The sequence below is a fragment of the Castor canadensis genome, chromosome 11 (assembly GCF_047511655.1).
Source record: "Castor canadensis chromosome 11, mCasCan1.hap1v2, whole genome shotgun sequence".
In the NCBI taxonomy this organism is placed as follows: Eukaryota; Metazoa; Chordata; class Mammalia; order Rodentia; family Castoridae; genus Castor; species Castor canadensis.
Genome location: NC_133396.1, coordinates 16,480,430 through 16,500,573, shown reverse-complemented (window position 1 = coordinate 16,500,573; position 20,144 = coordinate 16,480,430). Strand labels below are relative to the sequence as shown.

The following is a 20,144-nucleotide window of genomic DNA, read 5'->3' as shown; positions in this document are numbered from 1 at the left end:
CTCATGAGTCACCTGTTTGTCTCCACTCTCTTGCCATTCATTTCTTTAACCTGAACCATCTCCATGTCTCTTCTGAGTTGTGATGAAATAGCCTCCCTGACCCATCCTCCCTGCCTCCAGCTTCACCCCTGCTGCTCCTAACTCCACACATAACCCAGATGACTCCCCTCAAGTACAAATGTACCTGATTGCTCCCTACATAAAATGTGTACACAGATACAGCATCAAATTGAACTCCTCAATCTGACTTACCAGCTCTCTTCAATCTGGCCAACCTTCAACCCCTCCTCTCCCAGGGCCTAGAACACAGTAGGTGTCAGTCAGTTGTTCATTCACAGTCAGTCCCTCACATATGCAGGTTCTGTACTGGTGGAGTCAACCAACTGAGGATGCAAAGTATTCAGAAATAAAGAATGTCATCTGTTTTGAACATATATAGTTTATTTTTATCATTATTCCCTAAACAATACAGCATAACACCTATTTACATAGCATGTACATTGTATACTAGATATTATATTATTTTGAGGGGGCAGAACTGGGGTTTGAACTCAGGGCCTCACACTTGCTAGGCAGGCACTCTACCACTTGAGCCATTCCATCAGTCCCTTCAGAGATGATTTGACATAAACAAGATGTGTGTAGGTTATATGTAAATACTATCACATACACACACACACACGTATATAGGCAGTGCTGGGGATTGAACTCAGAGCCTTGCACTTGCTAAGCAGTTCTTTTGCTGTTAGTTTGTTTTTCAGATAAGATCTTGTGCTTTTGTTCTGGCCAGCCTCAGACCATGATCCTCCTACCTTCGCCTCCCAAGTAGTTGGGATTACAGGCATGTACCAACCAGTTCAGCTTGTTTTTTAGATAGTGTCTCCTTAACTTTTCCTCAGGTTGGCCTTGAGCTGAGAGCTTTCTCAAGTAACTGGGGTTACGAGTGTGTGCCACCCCCCCCACCGGCCCATGTCACTTTATATAAGGACTTGAGTATCCATGGATTGTGACATCTGTGACAGGTCCTGGAACCAGTGTCTGAGAATACCAGTGAACTGTAATGTCCTCACCCTCTTTCTCTTTAGCCATCCTGATTGTTGTTCAGTTCATCAAATGACCCAAACTCTTCCTGGGTTGTTCTCTCTTTGCCTTGTCCACCTTGACCTGCTTAACCATAATGATGCTCCCATATGTGAGCTGGAATGTTCCCTCTGAGGGCACCATCCCTGTCCCCAGATCTGCCTGTTGCCCACTGTGTTGTATAAAGATGCTGGTGGCCCCCACCTGTCACTGGATGTTTAATGCCTGTCTGTCCTGCTCAGTGTCAACAGAGATGAGCCTTGCATATTCTTGCGCACCCTGTCATCTCTCCCTCATCCATCCTCAGTGGAGTGGATGATTGTGTGGGGGAAATGGCCAGAAAGTCCTCCCACCCTCCGAGAGGGGAAAGCTTAGTGCGTAAATCACTTGGCTCCACTCCTAGGACTCCAAAGGCACTTAGCAAGTCACATGCAGATCAGCAATGACACTTAGAGGACAGCGCATTGTCCCTTGATGTGAAATGAGGGGCTTATTCCTCACTAAGACAAGACCAAAGCCCTGCTCACAGTGCACACCCTCCATGCAAGGCTGCACTGCTGGCCCAGAGAAAAAGGATGACTCACTCCCTTGAGGATGCCTGATTCCTGGGTCAGGTGGAGGAGGGGCTCCGTCTCACACTGTGGAGACTGAACGGGTCTGAAGCCCCATGGGAGGCCACACATGAGGCTGAATGCATCCCTCTACTTCCAGAAAGGGCAAAATGAGGGAAAGGACTTCTCTAGGCATCTCATGAGGTCTGCCGGGCTCAGCTGATGAACAACAAGAAAGGAGTGAGGTGGGGAGAGGAGACTGTGAAAGTCCGGGGTAAGGATCTGATGGAAGGGCGAACTGGAAAGAAAGGGACAGTGACAGAAAAGAGAGCAGGACTGTACCGAGGCTTCCATGACAGGGTAAGACCCTTCTCCTGTGCAGAACATAGGTAGACTACGTCGTGGTCAATGCACCTTCACTGCCCAGCCCCTCTGTTACCAGAGGCATGTCAATGGGTCAGGGAGTCAGAAGGTTCTTGTTCTCATCAGAAAAAGAATTCTAGGATGAACCCTTAGGAGACTTGAGCGGGAACAGGTTTGTTAATGCATTCGAAGTGAATGCAAAAGTCAAGGGAAAGTGCACCTTCCAGACAGGAAGGCAGGTAGACTCAGAAAGGAGCAGCTGCAGTGGGGATCCCGAGTTCTTGAGCTTTCATTAGGGGCCGTGCTCATGGGGAGTCATTTCTGAAAACCTGGACTGTGTGTCATTAACTCCTAGAGACTGGGTACTGCGTCATTAATTCCTCCCATGGGTCAGGCTAGGAGATTCTAGCCCTGGATGGTTATATGGAGCTGCCAATTTCTGTGAGCTGTGGGGGCTGGGGGTCAGCAAGACCCTGCTGTGTGTGATTCTGTTAACATCATCAGGCCAGGATGGTATTTTTTTTTCTTAAGGTTCAAGGTCAGCACTCAGCACAGCATCCAGCACATTAAAGTCTGACAGATGCCATCTGAACGAGGAAGGTCCTCAAATCCCCAGCAGGTGAGACCTTCAGAGAATAATGAGGTGTGTGTTGGTCCTCTCTGTCCCAGCTTGTCACAGATGCTCTGATACTTGCAAGGCAGTGGAGGACTTAACACGTGACCAAGCACATGCAGGAATCTGAGTAATCAGGATGCCCACCACCAGTCTGCAGGACGAAGGAGAATGGGATCTCATGGCCAGGGGAAAAACGCATAGCAGCATCTGGCCACAAAGGGGAGAAGTTTGGGTGAGACAGCAGAAGAGTTTTGGACCAGCTCTATGAGATCCCCAACCAAGGCTGATTTCTGGGCTAAAGTGTCATTCAGCTCTGGAAAATTCCTTAACTTTTCTAGACGTCGGCTTCTTCATTTGTAAAATGGAAATACTTACAACCCCGGCTTCATCGAGGCTGTTGTGAGGTTTGATGAGATGAATTAATCATTCACTCCACAAATGTTTGATGAGCACTTACTCTGTGCTAAGTCACAGTTCTAGGTGCTTGAGCTACGTTAGAAATCGCAACACAGAGGCAAGTGCCTTTGAGGAGCTTTGAGTACACACAAGCAGAGGCACCACCACAATGTGGGATGTACCAGACTCTAATTATCACTAAAGTGTGAGTGACTCTCCTCTACAAGCAGTGGTCGGCAGCAATGTAGCCAACTGGCAGCTCCAGACAACTTCTGTTGAGATGCATTCATTAGGTCTGCTCACAAAGAACGCTTTCTCCTCTTTCTGGCCCGTGAAGTTAGAGGTGGGTATGTGCCTTGCTTTGGCCAGTGCGGCAGAAGCAGAAGTGACATGTGTCCTGGGTGAGAGCTCTCAGAGCCAGCACAAAGCTTGCCATGTTTCTATCCCCTGGCTGCAGTACTCAGGGACACCTGTGACCAGAAAGGTTCTTGGGTGGCTGAGAGGTGCAGAGCCTCCTTGTGGGTGGACAGTGGACATGCAGTGAGTGAGAAAGACTTTCACAACCTCAGTTGAACTACTGAGGTTTAAGAGCTGCTTGTTATTGCAGCTCAACAGAGCATCTCCTGTCTGATACACTGACCTCCTCAACATGAGCCTCACCAGAGCCTTCTATAGTCCAATCCTTAGCACATCCACCGAAAGCAAAAATACAGGTTGCCCAGCAGAGAACGCAGCCACAGCAAGTCTGCCTCATCTGCCCACTCCCCGTCCGTGCATGTCTTAAATTCACTCCATGTGAACAGTAATCACAGTGGCATCACCAAGTGCTCAAATAACTGCAGGTTCCAGCAGAGGCTGGAGGCAGGACAGAGGGAGGAGGGCCTGAGGCCAGCCAGAGGAAGGTGGAGCTGCAGACTGAATGATTCCCAGCCACTGGAGAGAGGGATGGAAGGAGTGTCCATTCTTCTTCTTCCTGACTCAGGAGCCAGGGAAATAGCTCCACAGACAAAGAAAGGCCCATGCTCCCCCCATCCAGCACCTGTGTCCCCATAAGCCTCATGGGTAGGACTGCTGTTTCTTCCACATCCTGTTCACCCCAGGGCTCAGGGCTGTGCTGGCCTGTCCTCCTAACTTTCCTGTCTCAGTGGCAGCACTGATCTGTTTCTCATTCCCAAGTCCTACCTTTCTTACTTGTCTCCACTGTAGGGGTTGGAAAAGTCAAAAAACTAAAAAAACTCACTTTCCTATAGCCAGGCATGATGGTGCACGCCTGCAATCCTATCACTCCGGAGGCTAAGGCAAAAGGATAGAGAGGTCAAGGCCAGTCTTCACTACATAGTGAGACCCTTGCCTCAAAACCACCACAAAAACCACCACAAAACAAAACATCCTCACTTTCCTGGTCTCCCTATAGATAGACATGGCCAGGTTTTTGTCATTTCATTGTTTTGTTTTGTTTCCCTGTGGTACTGGTATTGAACTCAGGGCCTCACACTTGCTGGGCAAGCATTCTGCCACTTTAGCCACATCCCCAGTCCTATGCTTTTAGTTTGTTTTTCAGATAGGGTCTTGCACTAACTTTGTCCAAGCTGGCCTCAAACCTTTATCCTCCCATCTTTGCCTCTGAGTAGCTGAGATTATAAGCATGAACCACCACGCCTGGCCTCTTTTGTTCTGCTGATTAAAGAAAACAGACATGGCAGTGACCACCTCTCCCCCTTCTTACTGCATTGAATCCCATGCAAACGCCTGGTGCTGCAGCATCCACCTTGCAAAGTCACTACAGTAGGACGGTTGAACAGAAAGAAAGATCTCGGGTTTTTAATGACACTATTGAGCTTTTAAAGCCTGCTCTAGAAGGCTCACCTCCAGACTTTCCAATATGTGAAATAATGAAATACCTTTATTGTTCAAGTCATAATTGGGTTTCTATGGCTTATAGCTGAAAGCATCCTAAAAACAAGAGAGGACAGCATTCCTACCCAGTTCTCCAAGCCAGGATCCCAGGGACAAAGTTCCCTCCCCTTCTCTCCTGATGTCCTGCATCCCATAGCATTGGACGCTGGAGATTTTGTCTGCTTGGTGTCTCCCCTCCCCCACCTCACCACAGTTACTGCCCACATCCAAAGTACCTCTCCACAGCGCCAGAGGGACCTTTCTAAAACACAGACGTTGCACATTCGATAGTCTCTTTCTGGCTTAGAAATTTGTCCTGGCTCCCCAGTGCCTCCAGAATCAAACCTAAACTGCTTAGCCAGGGGGGAACAGCCCTCATGATTTGACTCACCAAGCCTGGCCATTCTTCCCTTTTAACGCTCCACTCCAGCCCTAATCAATTGTTCTCACAAGCTTCTGCATGACCTGCTCTGCCCCTACTGTCTCACTCCCCACCCAAACCCTCCCCAGATCCTACCCTCCTCTCTGCCTGCGCCTTTCCTAGCTTGCTCCCAACTCCATTGCTCCATTATTTGCTTGCATTTTTCTTATTCGTCTCTGCATCCCCAGTGCCTGCTCCCCCGTGAGGACTTGATAAATGTGTGTGGAGTAGGAGCGTGAATGAGTGAGTGAATGAATGAGGTCAGGCACTCAGGAATCCGGGAAGTCAGCCTTGGGTTTTTGTAAGGAGAGAACAGCAATGACCCAGGACTGTGCAGACCTGCCTCATGCCTGGGCTTCCTGGAACACTGCCCAGCCAACCGTGGGGAGGGGAGCACCCTGCCCATGTGGAGCCATAGCTGGGTCCCTTCTTCTGAAATAAATCTTGTTTCCAGCCACGTGCCACTGGGGAGCCATCCTGAATCATGATTTTTCCCAGAAATGTTCCTTTTCCCCGGGGGAAAGGTAACTGATTTTAGATTCATCTCTGAGATTCCTTTGAGGCCTCTGGTTCCCATCTTTTGTCTTGGTGGGCAAGAGAGGATGGGTTTGTTGCTGCTCTGAGATTGACACACCTGTCTTGGATGGGAACAGAGGAGTGGCAACCATCTGTCCCCTTTATGACGCGAGGCCATTGGTCCTGCTGGTGAATGAATGACAGTCGTGTGGGTTACACTGCCTGCCTGTTACCCAGCAGCTCTGCACCAAAGCCTCCAAGTCATGAAGGAAGGCAGAATAAAGAATTATGGGGCTCAATAAAATAAAAATTGGAGTCAATTAGTTCCCTTCGGAGGAGGCTGCTCATAGAAGATCTGTTATCATTGTTGGCGGGGCAGGGGAAACCCGTTCGCTTACAAGTGCATTGTTGATCTGTGGAGAGCCTCCATCACAAAAGGATTTCTCCTTGGGGAGATATGGAAGGTGCTAGATCAAAAGCACAGTTATTAACCCCAGCACACCTGCATACAGGAGGGAGGTCCTTCCTGACTTTCAGGTTTCATTCAGAAAACAGCTCCTTAGCTGATGAGAAGCCAGGGGCCATGCAGGCCATGCCAGCTTCCCCACTTACAGGGACCATGAATCACACAGGTGTTGGGAGGTGTGGCTCGCTCAGTCCCGAGAGGCCAGGCCATGAAAACGCATGCAGCCAGTTCTGGGATGTGAATGGCTCCCCATCCCTGGTTCCTTTCAGGTTTAGTTTTCATGAAAATCTCTGTTGGAGAAAAACTGCCCAGCCACCTCTGTAAACAACCAATCTCCCCCCACCACTCCGTCCCTCTGCACCTGCTCTTGCCAGCACCCCAGCCTCCTGGACCATGGCTCTTCCTGTGCTTGGTTCTTCTTGAAAGGAGATCTGGTCCTGTCACTCGGTCCCTTGATCTTAAATCTCTTCAATGGCACACCCAGCTTTCAAGAAAAGCTGGGAACTTCTTTGCCATTTGACCCTTGGCTCTCCTCGGACCTCTGCTCTCTCCTTTCCTGCCGGTCTGCACCCACTAAGCACCCACTGAGCCTTGGGAGGGTCCCCATGCTCCTCTTCCTACTTCAAGCAGGTGGCCAACGCCATGCACTCCCAGCCCAGAAGGTTCTTCGATGTTCTTCTCAGTTTCCGGGAGTTTGAATAAACACTACCTTCTCAGGGAAGTGTTTGCCTCTCCAGACTGAGAAAGAAGCCTTTCTCTGGAATCCCTTGGAATATCATGTAGAACTGTCGTGGAGCTTCCCAGGAGGCAGAGACAGACCTTTGACTCTGCATTTGGCTCAGTGGCCAGTAAATGGCTCATGCTGAAGGAGTGTTTGCAGCAAGTATGAATGTGGGGGTGGGGGTGGGGAGAAGGAGAGGAAGTCTGGGGAGGGAGGGGCTCCAGAGCCAGGAGAGGGCTAATCCCTTCATCTGCATTTGGCAACCATGTCTGGCTGGGAGACAATGCAGCTCTGAAGGCAGATGAGAAATGCTAATTCTGAAAGTGGTCACAACGATGCAGAAATCTCCTCAGTTGGCACAGCCCCACCCTGGGACCTGTCAAAGGAGGACCTCCTAGGACTGCTTGAGTCTCAGGCTTCACATCTGTGAAATGGGAACAAAGGGTGGTTGTTGAGATTCTGCGAGAGCATATTTCAGAGCTGGTACTACTAGCTAGAGACATAATGGATTTTTTGGGGGGTGGCAGGGGGCAGCACTGGGGTTTGAACTCAGGGGTTCATGCTTGCTAGTCAGGTGCTTCGATGAAGGGTTTTAAATAAGATGTTATTGTTGTCCTGACCACACAGGAACCTGGTGCACTGGGAAAGAAGGGGCAAGGCAAGATGGCTAGAGAGGACAGCCGGTTTGCTCATGAGGACTAGACTCCCTGGACTCAGGCATAGGAGAAAGGAGCTCAGGTTTCTCCTCTAAACCCAGCTGCTCCCACTGTGCCCTGGTATGTGTGTTTAGGAATGGTAGGGGAGGGCTATCTTGGCTTGGGTTGATAGGAGGCTTGACCTCAACTTTCCAGAGGCAGATTCTGGTCCTGCTCTGATCTGCACTTGCCCCATCAGCTTTCCTGGCTATCACACAAATTCAGATGTGAAGTAGAGGGTCCTCCTGAGAGCACAGTCCAGGTCTCAGGACCACGGCACCTGACTTCTTGTCTCCCACACCCTATCATCCTGCAGGTAGTCCTGGCCTCAGCCAGTGCCCTCAGGGAAGAGGGCTGCCTGCCTCCTGCAGGCCTCAGCCGCACGACAACAGTGTGGTGTGCCATGCAGAGCCAGCTGCAGCCCGACATGGCCAAAAGCAGCCCTCAATTTCACAGTGATCGCTTTTTCAGCAGGCTCGTGAAATTAATTAAATGCCTCTCTTCACTCTGGTTTGGTAATCCATCACAGCATTCGTCCTGCTTTTGTACAATAGAAAATAATGGCAATTATCCCTTAAATAATCAATTTTTACACTTTACATTTAATTTACGAAAGGATGCTGGCCCCACACCATCTGTGACCATGACTTCACTACCATCTGCCGACTTTCCTTGGTGCCTGTGCCCTTTGGGAAACAGAAAGCCCACCAGGATGAGGACAGCAGTGCCAGCCTATAGGGTTCTAGCAATTTCTCTGAAGCAGGTCAAGCAATTCCCAGGGGATCCAGACTCAGATTGGGATAGAGGTGGGGGGAGGGGAAGCCACAAAAGAAAGGATTAGGGTGTAGCTCACCTCCATGTCTTCCAGGCAGGATGACTCTTCTCCATCCAGTGACCCAGGAAGCCTTTATCCTGAGTCACTTGACTCTGTTTTTGACTTGTTCTGCTCCTGGCTGATTTTTCTGGTCAGGATGATGAAAACATGTCAGTCCCCCACCAGAAACCCTTCATAGGCTCCTGTGTGGCTCTTAGTGAGATTGCAGTGGGTTGGCTGAGCTCCTGAGATGGTCCATGATGTAGTCCATGACCACAGCTGCATCTCCTGATTTCAAACCAGAGCCTTAGCACATCTCTCCCCCAGGACTCTGATGTCTTTTCCCCAACACTCTTTCACTAGCTAATCCTTCAAGTCCAACTCTGAAAATACAGCAATAATAAACTCAATTTCCCCTAAACTCTCCCAGCACAAAGTACTTCTACAACCTCCGGTTACCATGAAGCACAATTCTGCAGTGACCACCAGATGGGTGTCCTCTAATTCAGTTCAATTCTGACACTGGAAGTAGCATCAGATCCCACAGAGGGAGGGTTTGGTCTCCAAGACCACCACCCCCTTCACTGGCTTTTTTTTTTTTTCCAGAGAAAGAGTAAAGTTTATTAGGAAAGGAGACTGAAAGTGGGTTGTCTCTAGAGTGACAGTAACAGGATTGGGAGAGAAAAAGAGACATTTCCTGTTCCCCACGAAGGAAATGGGATCAAAAACTCCTCCCCCTCCCCCCACCCCCCCCACACTTTCAATGCTCATCATAAGCACCAGGTTGTTTTACCTGTGACTCTGACCCAGCAGTTATAATCCCCCAGCATCTTCCTTGGATTTCATTAATTTACTAGAGTAGCTCACAGCAACTCAGGGAAACACATTTGCTAGTTTATAAAGAACATTACAACAGATATAGATGAAAGGATACACAGGACGAGGTGTGGGGAGAAGGAGTGCAGAGCTTCACGCACTCTCTGTGGTTACTACCCTCCAAGAAACTCCCTGTGTTCAACAATTTGGAAGTCCCTCAGCCCAGTCCTTTTGGGTTTTATGGAGGTTTTATTCCATAGGTATGACTGATCACATCATCAGCCACTGGTGGACAACTGTGCCTCAGCCCTTCTTCCCTCCCTGGAAGTTGAGAGGTAAAGCTGGAAACTCCCAACCCCCCCACACCCCAGTCTGGCCTTGGTCCTTGTGGTGACCAGCCCCCATCCTGAAGCTCTCTAGGAAACCGCAGCCACCTGTCCACTTATTAGCATACAAAAAGACTGCTGGAATTTCTGCACTGATTCCAAGGATTTCATTAATTGGATGCCAGGATCTGGGACAAACACCCAAAATATTCCACAGTATCTCACCAACTTTCTTCCCCAACAGCACCCACACTCCCCTCACCAGCTCAGCTGCTGATGAAACTATCTGGTCCCCCTCTCTGGACCGTGAACCTGGTGAAGGAGAGAATCAGGCTTCATTTGACTTTGTCCCTCCTGAACCTGGTGCAGGGCCTTAGAACACCAAACCAGCATCCTAGGGCTGCTGCAGCAAAGAATCCCAAACATAGCAGCTTAAAGCAACACAATCTTACCTAACAGTTGTATGATTCAGGAGTCCAGTCTCACTGGACTAAAACAAGTGTTGCAGGTGCTACATTCCTCTCTGGAAGCTCTTAGGAGGCTCCATTTCCTTGTCTTTTCCAGTTTCCTACACTGCCTGCATTCTGTGGCTCATGGTCTCTTCTTCCATCTTCAAAGCCAACTATGGCAGGTCCTGCTCTTCTCAAGTTGCATTGCTCTGAACCCCTCTTCTGCCTCTCTTCCATTGTTAAAGTGAAGTGGTTACATTTAGACCGAACCAGATAATCCAGGATAATCTCCTTATATTAAGTCAGGATGCTCCACAGGGGTAGATCCAATAGGATATAGAGAGATACAAGAGAGAGGATTTATCAGTGCAAGTGGCCCGTGTGATTATAAAGGTCCACAAGAAGCCACCTGGGATGCTGGCCATGAGTCTTAGTCCATCTATCTGATGGTGTAACAGTCTGAGGCTGAAAACCTGGGAACCCAGGAGGCCACTGGGTAAGTCCTGGAGTCCAAAGGCTGAACAGTGTGGAATTCTGACGTCCAAGGGAGGAGAAAGGGAGTCTCAGCCCCAGGACAGAGAGGAAATCTGTTTTCCTCCGCCTTTTGGGCTCTGCCCTGGGTCCCAGCCAGTTGGACAGCACCACCTACATGGAGGGGATTGTCTCTACTCCATCCACTGACTCATATGCAAGCTCACCAAAAAGAAACGCTTTATCAATCCTCCAGGTATTCTTAACCCAGTCAAGTTGAACCACCATTCTCAGGCCAGCTGATTAGCAAACTCCTTCCCATATGCATGCCAAGTCCCCATTGTCGTGGTATACACCATACGCACAGGTTCTAGAGATTACGAGGCGGCATCTTTACCGAGCCTTTGTCCTGCCTGCCATGAACAGGCCTCCATAAACACATGCTGGGCAAAGATGAAGGAGGGGAATGAACCTATACACTTCATGGACCACTAATTCTTTGGGCCTTTTTGCCATCATCAAAAGTGGCTATTGGGCTGGGGACATGGCTCAAGTGGTAGAGTGCCTGCCTAGCAAGCATAAGGCCCTGAGTCCAAATCCCAGTCCCACCCAAAAAAAAAAAAAGTGGTATCAACAGGTCAGTTGTGGGAAAAAACCAGCTGAGACTGGGCTGCCTGCCCACCAGGACATCACATTCAGCACAAGGTGGCGGGGAGTGGAGACTGTGCACACCTGCCTCAGCCCCACATCTGGCACTTCTCTGCTGCCCTTCTTCCCCATAAATAGGTTGCCATTCCTCACGAACCCTGAACACACAGTCAAGAACCACCTCTGAGAGTTCACTCCCCACTCTGATACCTTTGGTGAACTTTCCTAGCACAGGTGGGTGGCTTCCACTCTTGGAAAAGCCTATATAGATAAAAACCCACATCGACAATGAGCATCTTAGAAGTTGCTTCCTCTTTACAGAAAGACCTGCTGATGGGTCTTGCTAAAGAGCAAGGTGCCAAGAGCCTGTTAATGTGGAAGCTGGTGTGCAACTTTGGAAAGCAAAAGGAAGCACTGTCTGACAGCCTTGAACTCTCTGTTACCTACAAAAGCCAGCCAAGAAGGTGATCGAAAGGGTAAATCAGGCCAGGTAAGGGACCATCAGCCAAACCCAGGCAAATAAGCAAAACATTACTTTTATGCTGGTAAGGTGACACATTTCACAACATTGTCCTGTTATTCTGTTTGGACACCTCCTTCTCTCCTGCCTAGACCAAAGTTAGCTGACTCCCCACCCCCCTTCTTTCTATCGTTTTCTTCTGGGGGAGAATAAGAACTGGTTGCTACAGCAACCAATTTATTTCTGCAGCGCATTTTAACTTTCCTCAGATGTTTCATCTGACAGGAACTTTCCCTTCTGGGGGTCTGACTTTCACGTTGCTCTTTATGAAGCCTGCGACCCCTCCCTCTTCTCCTGCCCTAAGGGTTACTACACATTTACTCACCGGGAAAAGCAAACTTGAAAAACAGGGCTTTGGGAGGAGAAAGGAAAACAAAGTAATTGCATTTCCAAGCCAGCTTCCAAGAGATATTAAACTTGTAGGATCTCAGGAACTGAGATGTTTGCCTCACAACTATTGGTTTCTGTCCTCTCCTCCTTCCTTCCTCCCCCAAATGACTCAGGAAGCATATTCATTTATTTTTGCAAGAGCATTGCTGTGTGAGTTGAATGGGGGAAGAATTAGAAGGCTGTGGCCTTCCTGAGGTTTACCATAGGTGGGAAAGACAGACAGACATCAAGCACGTCACCAATGGGCTGAGGTGTATCTCAGTGGAGAGTGCTTGCCTCGTATGCATGACACTCCATAATCCATCCCCAGGTTTGACTCCCCAGCACCACAAAATAACAATGACATAACAACCAAAATAAAAACATAGTAAGCATATCAGCACTCTTTAATCCTTACATTACTTATGGGGGATAAGATGAAAGAAAGCAAAGAGAAACACATCCTCTGGACTAGAGAGTCTGGAAAGTTCTCTCTGAGAGGTAACTATGAAGTCAAGATTAAGAGTAGAAGGAAGAACTCTCTAGATAGAGAGTCACACTGTGACTTCTCGGAGATGGAAAAGACTTAGTGGTAGAGAGGAAGGGAGGGTGGCCATTGTGGTGGGAAGGTGGCTTCTTGGGGAACAGCAAAACTGATTATGAGGCAAAGCAGCAGGCAAAGGCCAGGCCACACTGGATAGCTGGTGTTGGTATTGATGCTGAGGCTGTGGGAAGTTCTGCCATGTTTTCAGTCAAGACCAGATCCCAGTGATTGCTGAGGGGAAGACACTGGAGAGAAGGCAGGTGGCAAGCACGGGAGGAGCGTTTCCTCATCCACATGAGGGATAATGCTGACCCAGCCAGGGGCAGGTAGCAGCTGAGGTTAGGGGTGACATGGACAGGTTCACAATGTACCATGAATGTGAAACTGGCAGAATTCAGTGAGGGACTGGTGGGGAGGGGAAAGGTGATGTGTAGGCTTGTGGCTTGAGCAATGGGCCAATGGCGGTGCAGTGCTGAGATGGAGATGCTGGAGTGGGTTGAGAGGAGAAAAGAGGCTTTGTGTCACCTGCATCCTCCTTAGAAGCCTCAACGCACAGTCCTTGTTCAAGTCTTTACTCTCTAACTGGGAAGTTCCATTAGGGCTGAGGTCACAGGTGCTCTTTTCACTGTAGCATTCTAGCTGGGGAAGCTAGTGCCTGGACCTGAAACGTCTGTTCTATTGGTTTCCTGGAGCTTCCATAACAAATAGCCATTAACTTAAAATATTTTCTGAGTTCTAGGGGTCAAAAGTCTGAAATCAAGGTGTAGACAGAGTTGGCTCCTTTTGGAAGCTTGGAGGGGGAATTCACTCCACCCCTCTCCCCTAGCATTGGTGGCAATCTTTGGCATTCTGTGGCTTGGAGATGCATCTAGTCTCTGTCTCTGCCTTCTCAAGGGCCATCCCCTCCCTTTCTCTTAAAAAAACAACAACAAAAAAACATAGTCAGTGGACCTCGGTTCTCCACTAATTAAGGATGATCTCAAGATCCTAAATTTGATTACATATGCAATGAGGTCACATTTGCAGGTTGGGGGGGGGGTTAAGGACACAGGCCTATGTTTTAGGGGCCACAATTCAACCTATCAATTGAGAAAATGAATGAGTAAATCACTTCTGCTCTTCCTGATCACTTATCAGAGAGAGCAGGATTAGCCCAGGGCTAGAGGACTTTACTGATCAGCTGAAGATCCAATATAATTTAAATGTCCTCCAAAAGCTGCCTTTTCAACCTGCCTTCATGGGACTGTCTGTATCGCCATCAGTGTCTCTAACTCGGCTGTTTAGAAATGCATCCAGAGTACAGCATTTCAGGTAGAACTGACTCACAGTCAATAAGCTGGAGAGAATTTGAGTCATGGTTAAAAACAGGCTTAATATTCCAAAGGTGAACATTGATCCAGACTCATGGTTGGAAGAGCTTTTGTGCCTCTTCCTGCCAAAATGGAGAAGAGAAAGGGTACTATCTCTGAGCCCAGGTGGCACAGCATACCCTCCCAAGTCCTCTCCTGACCTCTGGCTATCCCTACGCCTTCTGGAAGCAGTGACGAATTCCATATTGAGGAATAGGCAGGCCCAAGAGAAATGCTGCTTGAAACATCTTGGTCAAGGTCACTGTCACCTTCTGCCTTGTGCTAGTTCCTGGGCAGCCTCCTCACTACACCACCAACTATGCTAAGATTCCTTTCCTCCTCTTCCCCCTCCTTCTTTTTGTGATACTGGAGTTTGAACTCAGGATCTCGCACATGCTAGGCAGGCTCTCTACCACTTGAGCTACAACCTCAGCCCTCTCTTCCTTCTTGATGGTGGGTACAAGCTGCAAAAGATGGGGAGGGGAGCTTGTGTGCCCTTCTCAGGCTGAGGCCCTAGGGCCTTCTGTGGGTACATGTCTGCCTTCCCAAGACACTCTTAGATTTAGGAACCCACTTATCCTGACCTGAGATGGGCCTAGGATTTTGTCTTCTAGAGATGCCACCAAGCCCCAAAGAGTCCATATCTCTTTGACCCAAGATGGGCAGTGACTAGACCCCAAGTGAGGCAAGTAGTACAAGCATAAAAGTATGTGCCCTCATCCAAAGGCCAACTGACTCATGGCACAGGGGCAGAGCTCTGGTTCCAGGGGCACACAAGGGTGGTTTGGCCGGAACTGGGATGTCATAAGTAAGACCAAGGCACTCTCTCTAGATGGTGAGTCTCCTTGACAATCAGACCTGAAAAGAGTTCCTGACAATGCTGCCAAGCCTTAAAATACCCCGTCTCTCCTGAGTCAAGCCCTTCTTGGAAAGGGTCCCCCATTCCCAGGTCTTCCAGCCTGGGGCTCGCTGCTCTCCTCTTGTTGTGTGGGCACCAGCACTGTCCTGCTAGCTCCTTAGTCCCCTGAGGCCTCCTTTCCCATTTCCTAGAGGCTCCCCTAAAAGCCACTTTAGTCTGTGCTCCACATGTCATAAAGTCCCAAGGCAGTGGAGCAGAAAGCACAATTATACATTATGGATAAAGGACAGGTCACCCTCCCTGCCAGTAAGCTTGGCATCTGCACTTGCTCCATGGTCCCTGCCAGCAGGCCTGCCAGGCCTGTCCTTCTCCCCCGGACCCACAGGGTAAGCCAAGGCACCCCAGGGCCCATGGTCCCAGGAACTGAGCCAGGGGCTCCCAGCTCTTGCCGGGATCCCTCTCCACACCAATGAATGTGGTGGAGCTGCTTCCTCCATCTGCTTGAAGCAATCATTGAGATGCTCCTTAAATCTAGGAGTTAGGGCTTAGTCCTTTTTTTTTTTTTTTCCCTTTCCTTTTTGCCTTTTTTCAAATATTTATGAAGAGATTTCCCATTTATCCTGGCACGTCTTCTCCCTCGTGGGTGTCAACTGGGAGGGCTCAGACAACAAACTCCAGAAGGTATTTTCCCCAAAGCAGCATCTGGCTCCCTTGGCAAGTGCAGGGGGCGCTTTGGGAATTGGCCGAGACAGACTGGGGAGGAGCTGCAGGCTGGCGGTCGCATGGCCCCAGCCTGGGCTCTCTGGATCTGTGGTGCCCAATGGGTGGAGCTGGGACAGGCCAAGAGAGCAGGCTGTATTTGCCACTTGACATCCCAGGACACAGAACTCTGGTGAGCACCCCCACTTGCCTGTGGTTGTCCTTCAACCCCTCTGGTCTGATTCCAAAGCTCCCCTATTCTCCCAGGTTAAGTGCCTGGATGTTGATCAGTTCCTCATGATCCACTCTGAGGGTCATTTTGGTGACAATTCCCAGTGAGGAAAACTGGTGAGAAAAAGACTATGGGACTCACCCTGAGTCCGCCAGCTCTCCTGTCCCTGGAGGGCTTCAGCAAGCAGGATACAGCCCTCCCAGCTTCTCCCAAACAGGCATTTCCACCTGCAAGGTAGGCCAGAAAGTGGCGGTGCAGCACACACAGGGGCAGAGGGGATAGGCTAGGTAGCAGGACAAGAGATAGCAAGGAGATCTCCCAGACCATCAGAACCTAACAGCTGCCTCCCACCCTCATTTGAGGGTGCAGCTGGTCAAGCTGATACTACAAGCCCCCCAGCCTTCCAGTCCATGTTGAGTTATCCAGACTCTGAGCTAGGCCATAACTGCCAGTGATAAATTCAGTTGAAAACTAAACATTTTGCAAGAGAACCTGGGTCCAAAGGCATCATGGCCCCATGCCCTGGTTCTTACCTGGGCTGCCCATTTGGAATCACTTGATAGCTTTCAAAAATATTGATGGTCAGAATATTGGGAGCGGAGCATCTGTTTCTAAAATCTCCCAAGTTGCTACCAATAGCAACCAGGGTTGAACAGTATCGAACTACAGGAAGAAGACACTTGCTGGAGACAGACACTCCTAAACTAGAATCCTAGCTCTTTTATCTACTAGCTGTATCTGGAATAGGCTACTTGCCCCCTGCACACCTCAGTTGTACCATTTGCTATATGGTGTCTGACACCCAACTGTTCAGCAAATTGATAATGCTTTGTCACCATCCCATTTTCTGGACAAGAAATTGATGTTGACCACCAGAGAAGCCCACAAAACAGCCAGTAGGCTTGCTGGGATGCATGGAACTCTTACTGAAGACATGTCGCCTCCTTATCTGCACAACTGCTGCATGGCCTCGCAGCTGGAGGTCACCAGGCAGAACTATCCTCCAGGTAACCAACTCTTGCTACAGGTACAGCACTTGGAATGTTTCTCCCAGAATTTCTTAGGTTCTAGAGCATTTGCAATACGAACTCTAGGAAGTCAATTTATATTCCTGTCCCCCGTTTACCTGGAAATGGGCTGTTAGAAGGTCTAGCAAGAACAGAGCCAGACTCGAGTGTCTGAGGATTGGTGCTGCCTTGGTCCAGGTAGGGGACAGCGAGCAATTGTGCCAGGGTGTGGATACTTCTGAATAGACACACCTGAAACACCCCTGTAATGTGGTAGGCCACCTAAGGAGGACCACCCAAAACCTTGGCTGCATGGCTCATTCATACAGTAAATATTCTATCTTATGTCATATTATGTGTGTCTATTGGTGACACCTGCTGTTGTCAGACACCATGCCTGGGTCAGCCCAGCGCTGATATGTTTGGCCTTCTGCTATACACTTCATACCTCATCCCTACAAAATCTTCCAAAAGTGGTCTGAGGACAGATGCCACCGTGCCATCACATAGTTGTGGGGTATAGGCCTGAAAGAGTTGAGTAACCCTTGCTGCTCTGGATGGGGACAAATTCAAAGAACATTTTGGCAACTAACAGCAAGGATACCCAGGAAATTCATATCTGTAGGTCCCCAAGGGACAATGTGGACCAATGGGGAGGGACCCACTGAGGAAAACCAACACTTCTGAGCTGGATAAATTAATGGGTTTGTAACACAAAGAGTGCTTGAGTCTGGAGGAGCCAGTGGTTGTCAGTAGTGTAACTTACCTAATTGTTAGGGAATATTAGCAAACAAGCCAATAAAAGATACCATTTATGTTGTATGTATTTAAATCAAAACAGTAAACATGCGTTCTAGAGCCAGGCTGCTGAATCTCAAAAGCACATAACTCTTAGCACAGAACTTTACCTTCTCTTTGTCTTCATTACCACTTTGGTAAAATGAGACTAACAGTACCTATCTCAAAGAATTTGGGGAAAAAAACCAAAGGAGGGGCAAAGCATTTAGAGTGGAGCTGGAAGAGTGAAGTGCTCAGTAGACACTGAGCTGTTAACATTTTTGTGTCAATGCTTCTTTATTCCATACCACATACCTGGTTAAATGGAACTTAGTGCCCCAGAGAGATTCAGCCACTAGTCCAAGGCCACACAGTGGCAGATGGCAAAGCAGGATTAGAATTCCAGATCAGCCTGGATCCGATGGCCTTCCTTTTCCACCTTCTCAAAAGGTCTTGGAGAGAAAAGCAGGGAAGATCCACAGCTCTTCAGTGACAAGGAGGGTAGAAAGCCAACAGAGGAGCCAGAGTTTAAAGATTCAGTTGGTATCCATGATTCAGAAAGACATGTGCAGTCTAGAGCAACACCCCCAACCCCACAGCAAGCGCAGCTCCAAGAGAGCCCAAGAATGATCCATCTCCAGCCCCCAGACAGCACCGAGAGCCATGGGAGGCAGGAGATGAAAAGACAGGTGTGGTCCAGGAGGCAAAGGTACCTGAACCTTCCCAGCACTGACCTTTCTTTCACAGCCAGGCACTCAGCCCCAAAGTGGTGCATGAAGCACTGCCCTTTCTTCCAGCTCCTGCACAAGGCTGTTATGTTTTAGGCGTTAAAAGCTGTACTTGGGAAAAACATAAACCGCACAAGTTAGCCAAAGAATGTGCTGTCACTGACCATCTTCCCTGCGTCCTGCTTGCACCCCGTTTTCAAAGGTTTCAGCCTCTGTGTGCTACTGCCTCCTTGGAGTTCTTCTCAGCCTTTGAGCGTTTCAAAGGCTAGCTGAGGACAAAGGAACCTCTTGCCTGTTTGTCCTGTAGAGTGTTTTGAAAAGAATGTTCTCAGAATAACCAGCTAACTCTCAAGCGTGCTGGCCCGGAAGCTTTGGTCCAGCCAGGCCATTAATACAATGTGCTCATCAACTGGGCTGGTTCCGGAACAGTTTCTAGCAGGGGAGCCCGCCCAGCGCAGGAACCCAAGGTCCCTGATGTGATCGGGTTTGAAAACACTCAGGTCGTTACTAAGCCCACACTCACACTCACAGTTCATTGTTCAGTTCGCTATTTAACATTGACAGCCAGGCACTGGGGTTTCCTCCCACGGACAGCAAAGGGAAAATGCCCAAGGGGCGGCAGCAGCAGCAGCGGAGGCCAGGCCAGCGCTGTCTCCGGGGAGTCCCAGAGGTCCTGGATTAAGGGCTGATCTCCCGATTCTGCTCTGGCCAGCATCAGACAAGCAACAGGGTGGAAGTCAGGAGGGAAGGGGAGGGGGTGAGCTCCTAAGGCCAGTGGCTTCCAACATGGACCAGCAGCCCGGCTCACCCTACATGTCCAGGGAATAAATGAGCAACCTGCTCTAAGACATAGCCTTTCCTAACCTCTCCAACCCCCTGTGACTCTGATAGTCATTTGAACTTGATTTCATCTGAGTAAAAAATGAGGAGGAGTAGGGGAGGGAGCAGAGTAGGCAGAGTGGCCTGGGCACCCTCTAAGAAGGAGGGTGCAGTGTAGTAGCTGGTAGAGCTCAGTTCAGATCCTACCTCCAGGTTTGTGATCTGTCTGCAAGTTGATCCTTTAAACACTGTGGGTAAAGGCATCCACCTTCTAAGATTGTTGTCATGATGAACTGAAATGGGTCTGCAGAGAGTCCATCACCCAGGTGGCACCCACCAAATGTCACTTCCCTTCCCTCCACACTTCTCCTCTGGGTGCCTAGGAGTATGCCACCATTTTATTGTGGCAGAGCTGAAAAAACGCCGCTATGTACCCAGCTCAAACAGGATATCAGTGATCAGCAAATGAAATGGAATAAACCTAAATACATAAAGCCAAGAAGCATTTTCTGATCTGCGCTCTCCCTCAAAGAAGCCTACTGAAATAGTCAAGGGGGGGAAGCCATTCTTGCGATATGCATAATCTGATGGAGAGGAGGATGGCTTTCAGCACCAGGCTCTCCAGGCATTCTTCTTGGATTCCAAGCAATTGGATGGGCTGCAGATAAGCCTCCCCTCCATGCAGAGCCCTAGAACCTTCTGAGACTCATCCCCAATCCTTGACTATAAAAACTGGAAATCACTGTCTATTCACCTGAGATATGCCTGTGCTTCCCAAGTTACACCCCCCCCCCCGCCATCACCAGAGCCATCTGTTTTGGGCATAGAGATTCGATATTATGAAAAGTTGCCACACAAAGTTCATTATTCCTGGAGGGCAAAGCAGAGAAAACAAAGCTTTCAATAAAAGTTTTGGGAGCTGCCACACACAGGGGCTGGCTGCGTCCCCTGGCTGGTGGAGGCTGCTCCCTTCTCTGGCTGCAGATGCAGTCTGTG

The 20,144-nt window shown here is 49.2% G+C and overlaps 1 long non-coding RNA gene across 3 annotated transcripts; it reads right to left on the bottom strand.

The window, feature by feature from the left end:
* Positions 1-505: 505 nt before the first annotated feature.
* Positions 506-19,959, bottom strand: LOC141413700 (uncharacterized). Of its 3 annotated transcripts, none has more exons than XR_012438503.1 (4): positions 17,917-19,959; positions 10,130-16,044; positions 8,575-8,683; positions 506-7,450 (listed from the first exon to the last, which is right to left on the bottom strand). It is a non-coding gene; the product is annotated as an uncharacterized lncRNA (long non-coding RNA). The 3 variants fall into 3 exon arrangements; XR_012438504.1 differs by having other exon boundaries at positions 10,130-18,085; positions 18,336-19,959; XR_012438502.1 differs by having other exon boundaries at positions 10,130-19,959.
* Between the last annotated feature and the right edge of the window lie 185 nt (positions 19,960-20,144).